Source organism: Puma concolor, chromosome C2 (genome assembly GCF_028749965.1).
Source record: "Puma concolor isolate L17-30 chromosome C2, mPumCon1.1.hap2, whole genome shotgun sequence".
Taxonomy (NCBI): Eukaryota; Metazoa; Chordata; class Mammalia; order Carnivora; family Felidae; genus Puma; species Puma concolor.
Window position 1 is genome coordinate 155,008,903 of NC_141675.1, and position 16,628 is coordinate 155,025,530.

At 41.7% G+C, this 16,628-nt stretch overlaps 1 protein-coding gene across 1 annotated transcript in view; it reads right to left on the minus strand.

Annotated features, from left to right (window-relative positions):
* The window catches only part of DSCAM (DS cell adhesion molecule), a 759,677-nt gene that overhangs the window by 263,624 nt on the left and 479,425 nt on the right, over positions 1-16,628 (minus strand). The gene's annotated exons all lie outside the window — the stretch shown is intronic.

The following is a 16,628-nucleotide window of genomic DNA, read 5'->3' on the forward strand; positions in this document are numbered from 1 at the left end:
AATGAATTGCACGCACGCTCTACGTTCTCTTTTCCTTTTACCCTTTTGCATGACATTGAAAGAGTAACAGAGTCACTTCCATAACATGTAAATACATGCACTGGGAGAAGAGGTGAAGTTGTGCCATCCTGTTACTTGAATTTTCTCATTGTTCTAAATGAAAAGCATGGCTTAATTTGTACTTTGGCAAACAAGCTTAATTTATTTCGACAAACTTTAAAAAATACCATAATCATTTTTGAATAAAAATATTTCACACTCTGTACTATTCATTGTGAAAGAGGCATTTGAGTCTGTGTTTTCCTTAGAAGCTTTTGAAAATGATGTGTACAAGAAAAGATTTCTCTCCCGTTTCACTAATACTACCGCAACAATTACTGTTCCCTCTTTAATGCATCCCATGCCTTGCTAATGGGTATACTTTAAGCCTGTTCAAGAAGAGATTCCACTTTCATTGTTAAACATGCTTTTTTAGGACTAATGCCCAACTAACAGCAAGTGTTAATGAAAAAGACTTATTTTATGTTAGGATAACCATGTCTTCATTCTATACCCTCAATTTTACACATGCCATGTGAATGACTTTAAATTACAGACTGTCCCATGGCCAATGTCCTGAGTTGCTGAGATGTGTTGCTAGTGAGGACAAGGTTATAGCCTTCAACCTGGCCAGCCATGGACACAGCCAAGCTCAGTCTGGAAAGCTCTTTTCTGATTTAATCTCCCTGATAAGCTTCTGTTTACCTTCTTGCCTCAGGACCACTCCTGGATGGTCTCACAGGGTGTCAGAGTCATAAAATGCTTAAAACTGAGCCAGAGAAGCCAACTCTGAATCCTACCATGGTTACTTCTTGGTTATGGGATCAAGGGCAAGTTATCAATATGCTCTTCCCATCGGCCTTATGGGGTTGTTATTCAGAGTCTCAAGTCGTAAAGAGGGAAACTTATTCAAAGATACTACTTTGCCCTTGGCCATAGGACTAGTTCACTAAGGAGTGAGGGCTCAGATTTTACCAATTTTATTTCAAAAGTTTGGAAATATACAAGGTTGTAAACTGAGATTACTATGCATGCAATAAATCAGTTATTATACCAGATGGTTTTATATGAAATTATTAAATAGTAGGATATCTACAGTTTGTTCACTAAATCAATTATAGATACATTTCAATGATCAGGCTTGGGGAGATATAAGAGATCAAGCTGAGAAACATCTGAATGGACACCATCCATCCATTCATTCATTCACTCGTTCACACAAGAAGTGCCTACTGAGTTCCTGATATACGTGTGACAACACCGTGTGTGCTGGCCACAAAGCAATGACCATAACACCTCGGTCTCTGTTCAGTGGAGCTTTCAAGCATAGTCATAGGCAGCAGATGTCAACAGAGCATAGCCGTGGCTATTCTGCTATTCCATATTATTATTACTCCTAGAATATGCTTTCAAAAGCATTTGGAAGAGAGAACTCAGAACTGCAAATACAGCCAGAGTTAGACCGGTGAGTGAATAAATGGTTCCAGTTAGGTCTCACCAGAGAAACAAACAAACAAACAAACAAACAAACAAACAAACAAAAATAGCTTAAGGTACCAGGCGCATTCAATGTCAAAACTGGTGACAGCTGACAGTTTGCTGATTCTCAAGGTAAAGTTACAGCTGTGAATCTGCAACGAGTCAATCTGACACCAGGAGAAAAAGATCTCGGGATGAGGTTCTAGCTGGGGCTGGTAGAAACGATCAGGCTGGATTAGGCTGTGATTACTCATAGTTGACATTGGGTGGGGAAGTACCAACTTGTAGCAGACGTGCTCATGTTTCTCTAAATATTAACCCAAACGGCATAAATGTTTATTACACGTGTACTTATTATTGACACTTAATAAACTACCATTTTTTTTTTAAATAAAAAAGCAACTACATTTCCTCTTATTTAGTTCCTTACACATAGGAACCTGAGTGTCAGTCCACTGAGACAAACGTAGGCACTCAGGAGCTTGGTGCTCATTATCTGAATTGTAGATCTTTTCTTTCTTTCTTTCTTTTTTTTTTTGAGATAAGAACTTCGAAGCCAGACTACCTGGGTTTAAGTCCAGCCGTGCTACTAAATAAAGTTTTTAACCCCTTCTCTGTGCCTTCACTTCCTTATTTGTAGAAGGAGGGGGTTGCCGTCAGGTGTGAATGAGTTAGCACGGAGTTTATGAAGTTCCAATTTTAGTATATGTACTGTCGACGCGAGCACTGGGGTCTACAAACATCTGAGGACACCTGAATCCATTGCTTAGCATTGGTTCTATTTTGTAAGCCTTTCAGATGAGGAAACAGCAAAACAGTTAAGTTGAAAGGTCACTTGGCAAAGGAAAGGACTCCATTTCTACCAGTTATAGTAGGGAGAAGAAAAATAGGACTGACTTTCTATTCTCCAGATCAAGAAAGGTTAGACAGCATATTTTTGATTTGCCTATTAAGAACACAATATGTAGGATGTAGACTGTCAGTGATTATTCATTATGAGGATTTCTACTTCTAAATTTTTTTTAATGTTTATTTATTTTTGACAGAGAGAGAGAGAGACAGAGCATGAGTGGGGGAGGGGCAGAGAGAGAGGGAGACACAGAATCCAAAGCAGGTTCCAGGCTCTGAGCTGTCAGCACAGAGCCCGATGCAGGGCTCGAACTCACAAGCTGTGAGATCATGACCTGAGCCAAAGTCGGACGCTCAACTGACTGAGTCACCCAGGTGTCCCAAGGATGTCTACTTCTAAGAGCAAAAGAAAGTTCTAGAATAGAGACAGAGCAGGTACATGTTACTTTCAAGAACAGAGGCAAGAAGTAGCTACAGAGGAATCAGAATTTAAGAAGAATGCAAAACCAGATTCTATCATTTAAAAGTTTCTGGAATTCATTGGTTTATAGAACTCTAAGGGATGTAATTATAGTTCTGGGAGTAAGTTTCAGAAATTTGAACCACAGAGAGACACTGCTGAAGACCTGTGCCTCCCATGCAGTGAAAGCAAGCACCCGGAAGCCCACATGCTCACCCTCACCTGCAGTGCTCAAAGGATAATCTCTTGCTTTCAACACTGGTTTTTTGTTTTTTTTTAATGTTTATTTATTTTTGAGAGAGAGTCACACGCAGAGCGCGGATGGGGGGAGGGGCAGAGAGAGAGGGAGACACAGAATCCGAAGCAGGCTCCAGGCTCTGAGCTGTCAGCACAGAGCCCAATGAGTGGCTCCATCCCACAAACCGTGAGATCACGACCTGAGCCGAAGCTGGACTCATGACCGACTGAGCCACCCCGGTGTCCCTCAACACTGCATTTTGAACTATCATAACACTCTTAGCAATCTCATTCTTAGCCCAAACCTGGTGCTGAGAATACAGACACACTGATGCGGGCTCAGTGAGAAGGCAGAGTTGGCAAGCAAGGGGGTGAGGGACCGGGCATAAACTTTATAAAATGTAGACACAAGAGCGCAAGATGCACAGCAGCTGGGGGACATTTTGAGCTGGGACAAACTGCCCTTCATCACCAGCATGGTCGCAATGAATACACAATCATAGTACATACCTAAAGTTGCATACTCCGAATCGTAAGTTATAGTTAATAGATTAACTATAGCCAGCCAAGAATGTTGCACCCAGCAAAACTGTTATTCAAAAACTGAGGAGAGACGGACTTTCCCAGATAGACAAAACAGAGGAAGGTTACCAGGGCTGTCCTGCAGGAGAACCTAAAGGAAATATCAACTTGAAATATCAAGTTGAAATAAAAGGACACCTGGGGCGCCTGGGTGGCTCAGTCAGCTAAGCGTCTGACTTCAGCTAGACGATCTCAAGGTTTGTGGGTTCAAGCCCTGCGTCAGGCTCTGTGCTGACAGCTCGGAGCCTGGAGCCTGCTTCAGATTCTGTGTCTCCCTCTCTCTCTGCCCCTCCCCTGTGTGTACTGTCTCTCTCTGTCTCTCAGAAATAAATAAAAATGTTAAAAAAAAATTTAAAAAGAGGACACTAGACTGCAACACATAGCCATATGGAAATATGCAGTTCTCTGGTAAAATTAAATCTATGGGCAAGTATAGAATGCTGTATTTTGCAATTTTGATGTGTAAGTCCACCTTTAATTCTTGTATAGAATTTATAACACAAAAGCATAAAATCTGTCAAACTCTGTTAATGGATATACAACATATAGAAACATAATTTAATATAAGTGACATAAAGTGTTGAGCGGTATATCTGTAAAGGAAAAAAATAATAAAATAAAATATTTTAAAATATATTTAGGAAAAAAAAACCACCCAAAAGAGTTAAAGATTTTCATGATAAAAAAGAGGATTTTGTTAGAGGGAAAAGTCATTTTCCCAGAAAAACGTCAAAATCAGGTTTGTTATTTGTTTTACTTGCCACATCAGGATGTACTTTTTAAAATGCAGACTAAACCATCAGACTGATTTGCGGATCATGACACTTTTCACCTCACTACATAGACTGCCTCTATTGCTTTAGCCATGAACACAAGTCTGCTGTATAAAATGCTTAAATTTTCTTAGAGGGCCCCAAATCTCTTGCTGTACATTTGTAAGTTATAAAATTAGAGGCAAAAAATAAACGAAGTGATTAAAAAGTGCTCGCAATGACTTTGGTGGAGCCAAACCACCTGTTTGAGACACATCACTTGCTATATCTGGTCCATTAGATCACCTCTCAAGCTAAATTCTCTGAATCTTATTTGACAGTGAAAGGTGGTAATATCACGGGAACAGAAATGCGGAATGTGACCTACAACACGTGTTGACCTAACGTGCCCTCACAAAGCATATAAATATCTGCTAAATGTCACTAATTACCAGGTTTGTTGACTTCATTCTCTGTACTGGTGGGGCTCCTCTCTCCCAAGCAGTTAGGAGCCATCAAGTGCAACCAAATGTTAATTTATAGACACTTACTCTTTCTAAAGTCAGGCTCATATATTTTTGTCTTGTCCCTCAAAAATTAGTTGTATATTCTTCTTTATGGGGAAAAAAGATCTGTTATTTTCTTCCCAGAGAGAAGTATGACATGAAAGATACATGGGTTGGGTGTTGGCGATCTTGGGTAATTTGCAGTGTTTTCCTCATCCACTTTCTTTAAGTCTGTGATTCAGTTTCTTCATGTGTAAGGTGATGATAAAGAGCACAATTCATGAGCGTTGGTGAGGGCTTCATGGAACACACAGGCACAGAGCCCCAGGGGTGCACAGAGGCTGCTCAATGAGCAAGCATCGCCCTTTCTTTCCTTTTCCTACCTTTTTTTTTTTTGGCCCCAGGGCCCACAACTCACTGGGAAAAAGCAAATATGTTACATGGATGTCGAGACGCATGGGGGCTGAGTTTGCACCGTCATATATAATTTGATCAACTCCACATTTATCATCTCTTTTCTAGTTGTGCTGTAATTCCCCACGCCTCCAGACAGTCTCAGGTTGACAGCTTCTGGTCTCGGCTGCTCCAAGAGCCTACCTCAAGCCAGTCTTCTTGGTTACAGCAACGAATATTCTCATCTTCCCATGTCCTTTTCCCCGTTCTGTCCAACAAACTCTCTCTCCTTATCCTTCAAGAAGTTTTCTTGTTTTATATCTTGCCTGTTTCACAAAGTCTCCAAAAACCGCATCTGCGGATCCTGTCCATTATGGAAATGCAAAGCCCACGGCTGATCTCTGGGAGCTCAGTCCTGATTACACATGCACTTGAGGTGCCCACATGCCCACTGGAGATGCCCAGGACCAGCATAGGCTGACCGCCCCGTACCGTCTGCTGAAATACAAGCTGTGACTCTAAAACGATGAGGCTGAGGAGCATGTGTCATTGTGAGAGGAGCATGTCACTCAATTGTCTCTCCACTCCAAAGACTGATTATTTGTCTGATTCTACTACTTTACAACATGCTTTAGATTCCAAAACTGTAGATTCCTAGCCCCATGTGATGTAGTTCTCCACTCTGTTCGCACCACAAGATTAAACTCTTCCTCTACCCACTCCACGAGCCTGCTGCTAAGATCCTATAGAGGAAAGGGTCACAGTATGGCGCATGAGCATAGCAGTCTTTGCACATGCCTCTTCCCTTCAGTAGAATGACCCAGGGGGCAGAAGCTGTATCACGTTCATCCCTACTTCCCACATCTAGTGGAATAAATAATGTCTTGTATGTCTTAGTTGCATAATGGTTTTGAAAAATATCTTTTCCAGGTGATAATGAACATGTATTTACACTCTGAATGTTAGACAAGCCGAGAGTTAGGGAGTAGAAAGGAAAATAGATCCAATATACAATAACGATGAGATGATAAGGACAAAGGTGAGGCTTTGTTTCACAGTCTGATTAGCGTAAGGGCCCAGGACTTCTAATTCAAGGTTGTGCTGAGCCATCTCTACTCCTACTGGTAGGGCAAGTTGGGGAGATAAAGTCAAGATCTGGCCTCACTTACTCAGTTATGGCCATCTGGGCCAGTGGAGCACTGCTATGTGAGCATGATCTCCTGAGCCAGAGCTGCTCTGGACTCACCATAAGTTAGGCTGTCAGTCCTGGGCCCATGCCTGCCAGAGAAGGACAGGCAGGAGGCCGAGATTCAGGAGGGCAGTGTGTGTGAGTAAGAAGGGCATTGTTGGGGCCAACAGATGCCAAAGAAACCAGAGGCTTCCAATTCACTGGAGACTGTGTGCCCCCAACTGACCCTACACTGGTGGAAACCTCATTCCTTGGCTGCCGGTCCTGGCCTTGCTTCCTTCCTGTTTCCCTGATGACCTCATCTGTCCCTCCACTCCAGATGTTAACTCCATGCTGCTGATTCCCCGATCTACATTTTCTTTTTCTCCCTAACTTTTCATTATATTTATTTATTATTATTTATATTTGAGTTAGTTAACATACAGTACAATTTAGTTTCAGAAGTAGAGTTCAGTGATTCATCATTTACACACAACACCCAGTGCTCATCCCAACAAGTGTCTCCTTAATGGCCATCACCCATCTAGCCCATCTCCCCACCAACCTCCCTCCATGAACCCTCAGTTTGTTCTCTATCATTAAGAGTCTCCTGTGGTTTGTTTCCCTCTCTTCTCTTTTTCCCCTCCACCCATATGTTCATCTGTTTTGTTTCTTAAATTCCACATATGAGTGAAGTCATATGATACTTGTCTTTCTCCGGCTGACTTATTTCTACATTTTTCAACCAAAAACTCCTTCGCAAGCTTCATGCCTGCTTGTTTAGATGTCTGCTAATATTTTCATCTTGATGTCCCAGAAGCATGTCAAATCCAAAACCAAAAGTATCAGGTTTCCCTTAATCTAAGCTTCATGTTCAGTGTTTGTTCCTGTTAGCGCTTACAAAACCTCCCAGCTACAAGAAGCTAGGATAATAAAAGCCTTCCTCATTGTGCATTTCTCTTTATCTCCAGCCACGATCAGCAGGCTACGGTGTCTCTTCTGCTTCACTTCTCAGTATCTCTTGGTCTGGCTCCTTTTCTTCCAAACACACCACCATCATCTTTTATTAAAACCTTTTCCATTGTGCCCTAACAGGTCTCCCTAATTTTTTAATCTTTCTGCACTGCAACTGATCTTATAGACCTCCACCATATTAATGTCCTAAAACATAGTTGTGAGCACGTCCCTCTGCCTTAATTCCTTCACTGCTTTTAGGATCAAGTAGAAGGTAACAAACACTGCAACTTGATGCTTGTCTCTGTGCTGACTCATGCTGCTTGGGGATTCTTTGTTTTGGGCTGATTGACTCTGAGCATAGGGAACTATCCTCTGATCCCATTTCTGCCCCATGTCCCCCCAGGACCCCATTCCCACTCCCACCATTTTCTGCGGTGAACACTCAATTCCATTGCTAGCTGCTTCGGAGACTTTTTCAGTCTCCAGATCCCCTTTGAGACTCAAGTCAGTTTCTCTTGGAGACTTCTTCTTGACTCCAGGCTACCCATCCCACCTTAGCACCAGGACTGGTTAGATGTCCATCTTCTCTGTCCCTAAAAGACCTCCTGCATACACATTTCTTTGATGGTGTTGTGTTGAAATCAGTGTTTTCCTATTTGTCTATCCACTGCTCTCCCACAGCGAGCAGAAATATTTCTCATCCCGTGCTGCTCCCTTTTCAAGACATCTGGTACCTGCTGATACGTAATGGTTATTTGTCTGCAGGTCCTTCCACTGACTGCAGCCCATTCACAGTAAATGCACAGATATTCCCTGAATAAATTCAATAAGGCACAGGAATTGTGGTAGAGAGGGTCTCCTCTCTAAGGAAAGAAAAAAAAACAAACCTCAAGGTAACCTGGCTATACGTGTACATGACAACATCCCTCACCACCATGTAACATGAGACCACTTAATCAGATTGCATGTTTGTGTGTTACCATATATGGGAGACGAAAAGTAAAAAAATGTATAAAAAACACACCACATGGCATTCGGGGCTCAGTTCTTTGGGTAGGAGCCCAACTGAGCCATGCCGGCACAAATGAAGTTGCTTTCTGGAAGAAAAAGGCCTCGGTGTCATGACTCTCTGTGTGAGAATCCTGCTACAGAATCAAAGAACTAAAGAGGTCCTCTGGCTTACAAATTATCTTGATGACAAAAGTCTAGTTCGATTATGCTATCATCATACACCGTGATCCTTTTCATTTCTTATTTGAAATATTGGACTAATGTCACTATAGAAAGTGGGAGCAATTTAAGGAAAAATATTTTTAGGAAAAGCATTTACGATGTACATCGATAGCTGTTTGGCATCTATTTAAGTGGTGGTAGTTGATGCACCCGGTGACACGTGGCCCAGATTCCTTTTCAAGAACGAATGTGTGCCCCGAGTGCTGGGAGTGATGTCAGGCAGCACCCTTCAGTTACCAGCCACTCTGAAGACTGTTCCGGCTGCAGAGATCCACCTCCCCAAGGACAGACTCTTTCTGGGGTGGCCTACGTCCAATGACTGGCTGAAAAGGACAATTCTGCCCAACTCATGATGGCTCTGAAAGTCCTTTTTTCTCCAGAGCTCCCTGCAGGGATGGTAAGGCTGTCATCAGCCTGCACCACAGCTCCTCTCCTCCCTGTGCCCAGTCCTTCTTCCTCTCCCTCCTTCAATAGTGCTGGTTATTGGGACACACCTTGATAAACACCATACACACTAAAACCTCTCTCTCTCAGAGACTGCTTCCTGGAGAGCTGAACCTGCAACAGTCTCACTCACCTACAGTAAAAATTGATCTACTATTAATAACAAAACCAAATCTGTATGTAACATTGCCAGTATATCCTCCATCCATCCATCCATCCATCCATCCGTCCATCCGTCCACCCGTCCATCCATCCATGTTTTTATTCATTTCAGATTGCGACCAGAAGACAATTATCATGTATGCTGGGTTCTCTTTTAATGAGACCACTCTGTATTTGACTGAAAGTATCTTCCTTTCAGAATAGAATAGAAACATTCTGTCATTGATAGAAGCACAAGAAAAAAAAATAGTTTAGAAGTGTAATTTTAAGATTGTTACTCATTACCTAAAACAATAGTCTGTGTTCCTTTGCTGGTTGGTTGGTTGGTATTCATTTCGGTATCCCAAGTTCAGCCGATGTTCAGAACTGAAATTTTGTCTATCCTAAGGGGTTATGGATATTCATAAGCTCACGAATATACATAAAATAGAACTAAAATGAGTAAGAATTCAGTGCTAATACTGGAATCAGTACTCAAGAACTCGCAAAAGCCTCAACTCAGAAATACAAGAAAGCATGGCAAATATAAATCAAAACACACATAGGTATGAGTGCCCAAGCATATCTACATACTACATATATTAGGTAAAGTGTTCCTAGCAGATGAGGCCTAAAGCAAAAGGTTCCTAAGCTGAGCACCTGCCAACAGAGTAGCTCAGTTGACATAAAAATAGGGCAACTTTGGGATAGTGCAGACATAAGAGTAACTCTTCTACAATGATTTTTAAACAAGGTATTTTGGACTGCCAAATTGTGATAACCATAGAGCCATAAATGTGACAACGTAAGGAGATAGGTAAGAGAAATAACTTTTTTTTTTTCAAAAATTGCTTAAAATTACCAATTAAAGCCCATGAGAGTAAATACATTTAAAGCATTTCAGGAAGAAAAAGCATCCTTAAGGCATAATGCGGAATCATAATGAAGAGAAACAGAAACTATTGTTCCCGTCAGCTAGGAAGATACAAATTAGACATAAAGGAAAGACAGACTGCTTGGAATTTAGGGATGTAAAAACACTACAACCAACTCTGAGAAGGATGGCAGTGTCTCCTTCAAAAGCACTTTTCAAGAAGAATGGGTCACCTATGCTATCATCAACCCGTGGCTGGAAGGAGCTGGGTGGTTTCCAGAGGAGATTCTAGATCCTAGTCGTGTGAGCTGTTTCTTCCTGGAAGGTGTTTCATAGCCATAACCATGTCATGCTGAAAAAAATAGTTCATTTAACATTTACAAATGATGAACAACTTGAGAATTCATGAGAATTTCTGTATTTTACAATTAAGAGTCACCTTGGACCGAGGAGGGTGTCAGGTTGCTTTTCCCCCAGTGAAGGGCAGCAACACATTTACACTTGGTAATAAAACTGAGTAGACTGCATCTCCAATATTTAAAGAAAAGCTATTTGAATCATCATGGCTTCAAGAAAATGAAATCTAGGGGCGCCTGCATGGTGCAGTTGGTTAAGCGTCCGACTCTTGATCTTGGCTTAGGACACAATCCCACAGTTCATGAGTTCAAGCCCCACATCAGGCTTTGTCCTGATGGTGTGGAGCCTACTTCAGATTCTGTGTCTCCCTATCTCTCTGCCCCTCTCCTGCTCATGCTCATGCTCTGTCTCTCTCTCAAAAACGAACAAACATTAAAAAAAATTTGATCCAAACATCATAAAACAAAAGGCTACAGAAAAACAGGAGTTAAAGATGAGAAAAGATCTCCTAGGAAAAATGTGAAACAAAGAAGGCAAGAAGAGGAACTTTTGAGTCATACAGTAGATAATTGAAGACAAAAAAAAAAAAAAAAAACAACCCAGAGATTATGACAGAAAATAGGTAAATCAACAATTATACTTAGTAATATTAACACCCAGTTTAATAACTGATCAATGAAGGGGATAAAAAAAGCTAGAGATGACACATAACACAACTATTAAATATAACTGAACACATATACACAGATTTATGCCCAACAAATGTAAGAAGAAACATTTTTTTTTAATGGATAAGAGATCCACAAAGAAAGCATTAGCACATGTCACAAAACTAAGACTGCCTGTGATGACACCACCGTCGTATCTCGGTATATGGAGAAGAGTGGAAAGTATGGGTCATTTAGTTAATGGTATTGGGAAACCTGTCTCAATATATAGAGAAAGAAGAAACTGACACCCACTTCTATTGTATCTACAGTTCTCAACGTGGACTAAAGACCTAAATGTGCACAGTGGAAATATAAACATAGAGTGAACACAGAAAATAGTGTAGGAATAGATCTTCCATGAGCTCAGGGACCTCTGAATCAAGACCCCATGGGAGACAACTGAGAGGCAGCTGTGAAAAAGGTACTCACAAAGAGATTCAAATTTACATGGAAGAATTACAGCAAAGCAGGAAAAAATCGCAGGAAAAATGATGTCAAGGTGGGCCAAGGAAATTCACAGATGGGATACCCAGATATCTAATAATGAAGAGTTTGATGCTCAACGTCAGTAGTAATGGAATAAAAGCAAATTAAAATAAAATCCACAGGCATTAGATCCGCAACACTTTGAAAGGCAGATAATATCAAGCACTGGCACAGATATGGGGAAATGTGGACTCTTTTGTGTGGCTGGTAGCAGCCTAAAGTGTGTTTTGGAGGGCGCTCTGCAGTCATTAGTGATACCAAGTTAATATCACACAGGGGCACATCTACTAGAATATTCATCGTAGCACGAGGCACAGTGTCAAAGGGCTGGGGGACAACAGCAAAAAGATTTACTTTGCATGCTTTAATATACATTTATATGTCTATCTTTTTTTTTAAGTTTTTATTTAAAACAAAATTTTTTTTGTTTATTTATTTTTGAGAGAGAGAGCGTGAGTGGAGGAGGGGCAGAGAGAGAGGGAGACACAGAATCAGAAGCAGGTTCCAGGCTCTGAGCGGTCAACACAGAGCCCGACACGGGGCTCAAACTCACAAACTGTGAGATCATGACCTGTGCTGAAGTCAGATGTTTAACCAACTGAGCTACCCAGGCGCCCCCATTTATATGTCTATCTTAATAAGGGCATTAAAAAGTAGATTTAAAATAAGTATATTAAGTACACACATAAATAAGTGCACACATAAATAAATACACACATAAATACTCGGTAGGCAGCTTCCGGGGAGGTGGGGGTCAGCTGTTCAGTGCCACCCTGGAGGGAATAATGGGACCAGAGAAAAAGGGAACAGCTAGAGGAGGCAGATTTGTATCCAACAGGAGGAAGAACTACGGTGATCGTGGGCTGTGCAGAATCAGGACGGGCTCAGAGCTTAGGGTGGGGCACTGCACAAGTCTGTGCAGACAGAGTCGGGAAAAATGCAGGTTCAGTCCAGGGCAAGGTGAGTATCACACGGTAGTCTCATCTAGGTGAACTCCACATTCATTAATATCCCTAAGGATTTACCTTTGTATCATCTATTTATGCATATGCAGGCACCTCTTATATATACTCAAATATGTCTATCTATATATGAATAGTGTGTGTGTATATATATATTTAATAATCTTAAATAATTTTAATTTTTAAATAACCTCCTTTCTGTGCTTCATGCCCAGCAGAGAGGCCAATTCAGGTCTTGAATTCATGACCCTGTGATCAAGACCTGACCTGAGCTGAATTGGAAGCTTAACTGACTAAGCCACCCAAGCACCCAATGCATATAAATATAAATATTTATACATGATTTTAACTGATGCATATATTTTATGTTTATATATAAGTATAAATAAAATACGCAAACATTATTTTATATATCACATGTGCACAAAGTTATATAGTTATAATATGTACCAATCCACATGAAAGATCCCACTGCATGATTTTGAATAATTGAGAGGTGGGGTTTTTTTTCCTGACTTAAAATATTATCAGAAAAATATTACTTAAGCACTACCTGAGGGTCTTTTACTGTGTGCTGGATATAGGTACAAGTACACTTGTATATGTTTGCAAAGAGACTGATTACGGGCTAGGCAGGGAAAGTGCAATAATTTTCTTGTCATCCTTTCTTTTTTTCTCATGCCTACATAATTCTCTCCTTCTCCACGTTCCCATGTTTAACAAGCCCAAGTATTGCAAAATATTATTTCTTCCACAATCTTAGCTTTAACTGAGTAAAAGCCTGCATTCTTTGACTTCATAACAAAGCCAATACATAATCTTTTTCCTTTTCTTCTACTGAGAGAAAAACAATTTGGGGTATCATTTCTAAAAAAATCTAACGAAGGATTCCCTTGAAGAAAGGTACCAGCTTCGTTTTCCAGAATCAAAGGGGGGATTACAAGGTCTTCCACCTCTAGGACAAACCTGTCTGAAGAAGACAGTCAAGCTGACTTCAGAGCTCAATTCTGACATCCTATAACCAAAGGAGAGTCATTCTCTCCTGCGGGAGCTTGAGAGCGTAAATCGTCAGCCAGGGGAGTGAATGCAGCCACCTGCACCCATTAAACTCCTCCTTGGTAGTTTATCAAGGGGAGGGGTGGTACAAGTCCCCCACCTCATCAGCCTTCTTCTGTCACACTGGGAGTCACCAAAAGAATGTAAATCTCCATTTGAAACCACAAAGTCCCACAAAAGGAATGCACATTTACCACCTTACCCTACATTCCTCTACTAGGTCTATTTTCTCCCGTATTATTCATAAGAGAAACTATACCTTCCCTAAGCAGTTGCTGAAAATCAGTGCAAAAATTTTGTGAATGACAACAGTCTAAGGCCACGCGAGACCCAGCAAATAGGACCCTACATTCAACGCCGCTCAACTTTAATGAGGCACCTGAAAGAGAAAACTAGCCTGGAAATGCCGCATTTCCCCCCAAACAATACTAACAATGACCCCAGCAGCAAGCGGAGCTGATAAAGAGAGAAGAATGTCATCCCTGACAGAGGTGGGTCCCGAGGCTGGTTGGAACAGCAGAGGGGCAAGTGTCCGGAGTGGATGGCCCTGCCCATGGTGCCGCGCACAGAGCTGTGCCTCTCCCGGGGCCAAAGGGGCCAAAGGGGCCAAACGGCATCAGCTGTCAGAAGCCCCCGAAGAATGATGTCATCGGCAGGCAGATTCCCGACTGCTCGCTCAGAGATGGGAGGCGAGCCCCATTTTTAATTCAGCCTCCACCTCCCCAGCTGCACCCACAGCAGCACTAGCCAGATCGCCATGGCCACAGAGCAGGTGCAGAGGAGGACAAAGAGCTGTGCTGGGGGCAGAACGCGTCAACTGGTGCAGAGCCTTGTCCCTGTCAGGGAGCAGAATGCAAAAGGTCTCTACGGTCAGGCTGGAAACACTGCCAACGGCACCTAATTCTTCTGAAGCAGGGCATGAGAAAGGCGTGTCTTCCATTAGGATGGGAAAGTGCCACCACGATCACCGTGAAATGAGCTAAGGGGGAGCTAATGTCCGTGATCGCTCTTGTTGTGTTTCGAGCATCATCATCTCATCTCATTATTGGCCAACACTGATTTTTAAAAACTCATGGAAAAGCATTGTGAAAGCCTGATGCTCCGCAGTCACTCTTGACCTCTTACAGTGTTGACTGTCGCTCTCTACTCATTGGAGCCCTCCAAACCCATGTTCCAAAGTCCCTGTGGTCCGAATCCAGAATGGTGGTCCAGAGGCTGTCAACCAAACCTCACTCTCCAAAAGCCCTTCCCAAGCCATGACTACCGTAGGCTCCCTGTCTCAGCCTCTCGGTCACCCAGGCGAGGACTTCTGGAGTCGCCTCGGGTCCTTACCCACCCTCACTTTCCAAATCCATTCCTCCTTTTACCTCTCATCAATGTAACTAGTTTTCATTCTCTCTCTTAAATTAAGCCCTCAATAACCTCACGCGCTTCCTAATTGTTAAATAATCTTCTTTCTTAACTTTTCAAGGAGCTTTCTTCTTGGGTTCACTGCCTTGATTTCCTTCCCCTCCACCGTGGCCTCCCACTGCAATGCCAATTGCTTTTCTAAGGCCCACTACAGGGCTGCACTGGAATCCAAAGACGTGTATTTGAATCCTGAATACATTACTGGACAGCTTTGAGCAAGCCTCCCGCACGCTCTTAATTCCGCTTCTCTGCTCATGCTTTATGTACATTACAGAGTCACTGTGAGCATTAATTAAGGTTACACATATGAAAGTGTTTGTAAACTATAAAGTTTTATATAAATATAAATAGAAGGTGACATTTTTATGCAGCAGCCAATTAACTTTCCTGGCAGTGCTGGTCCCTAGCAATTAAAACACTCAATTAGGCACTGTTCAAGTTCAATGTGGCACCTAAAATGAGGAAGAAAAAGCTTTGAAATGTGTTAAATATAACCCTGCTTGTTAAATTGAAATGAAGTGAAGGGATTTTGACTTTCATTTCTCCCTACATGCTCGAAAGCAGCACAATGGTGCTTCTTGTTGGTTAATATAATTCAGAACTGCTTACATTTTAGGTATTATCAATAGTTAACGTGGTGTTTAAATCGATCTTTGACGTTTGTTTTTTTTTTTTCAAAGTTGTAAGTCAATGCTACAAAATAAGCAAAGGGCCAAGACTATTAGCCAAAAGGACATGGCTGGAAAATAATATTGCTTCCAAATGTTGTTGAAATAAACGCACACAGACGCGCACCCCCCTCCCCCACACACAATGCTTTCAGTGTTTAAAAAAAAAAGAACCTCCTGGAAACAAGACAGAAATGGTGTGGCCCCCCCAAGTTTGTGGCATTATTGACAGCAATGAGTGTGCCCACTTTCCAAGGAAGCCGACGTGTGAGGGATCACACTTGCTCTTCTGAAATTATCCGAATAAAATATTCACTGTGCAGTCTAACCAGAAAGGTAATCGAGCTGTTATTTATATAAATAAAATAAGAAAAGACTGTCTTTCAATCCTGATTCACAAAGCAAAAAAAAAATCTGTCTTTTCCTATCATTCAGTTGATTTCTTATCTCTTCCCTTATCATAACCTTTATCTTAATTGAAATCAGTAAAGGTTATTAATTTTTTTTTTTTTTTTTTTTTAAATTTTTTTTTTTTCAACGTTTATTTATTTTTGGGACAGAGAGAGACAGAGCATGAACGGGGGAGGGGCAGAGAGAGAGGGAGACACAGAATCGGAAACAGGCTCCAGGCTCTGAGCCATCAGCCCAGAGCCCGACGCGGGGCTCGAACTCACGGACCGCGAGATCGTGACCTGGCTGAAGTCGGACGCTTAACCGACTGCGCCACCCAGGCGCCCCAAAGGTTATTAATTTTTTAAAAGCATTGATAGACCACAATCCCGGCCACTGGAGTGTGACTTAATTTACATATTTCATTTCAAAACATTTTAAAATCCAAATGTAAATGTTCAGAGGTCAATTCGGT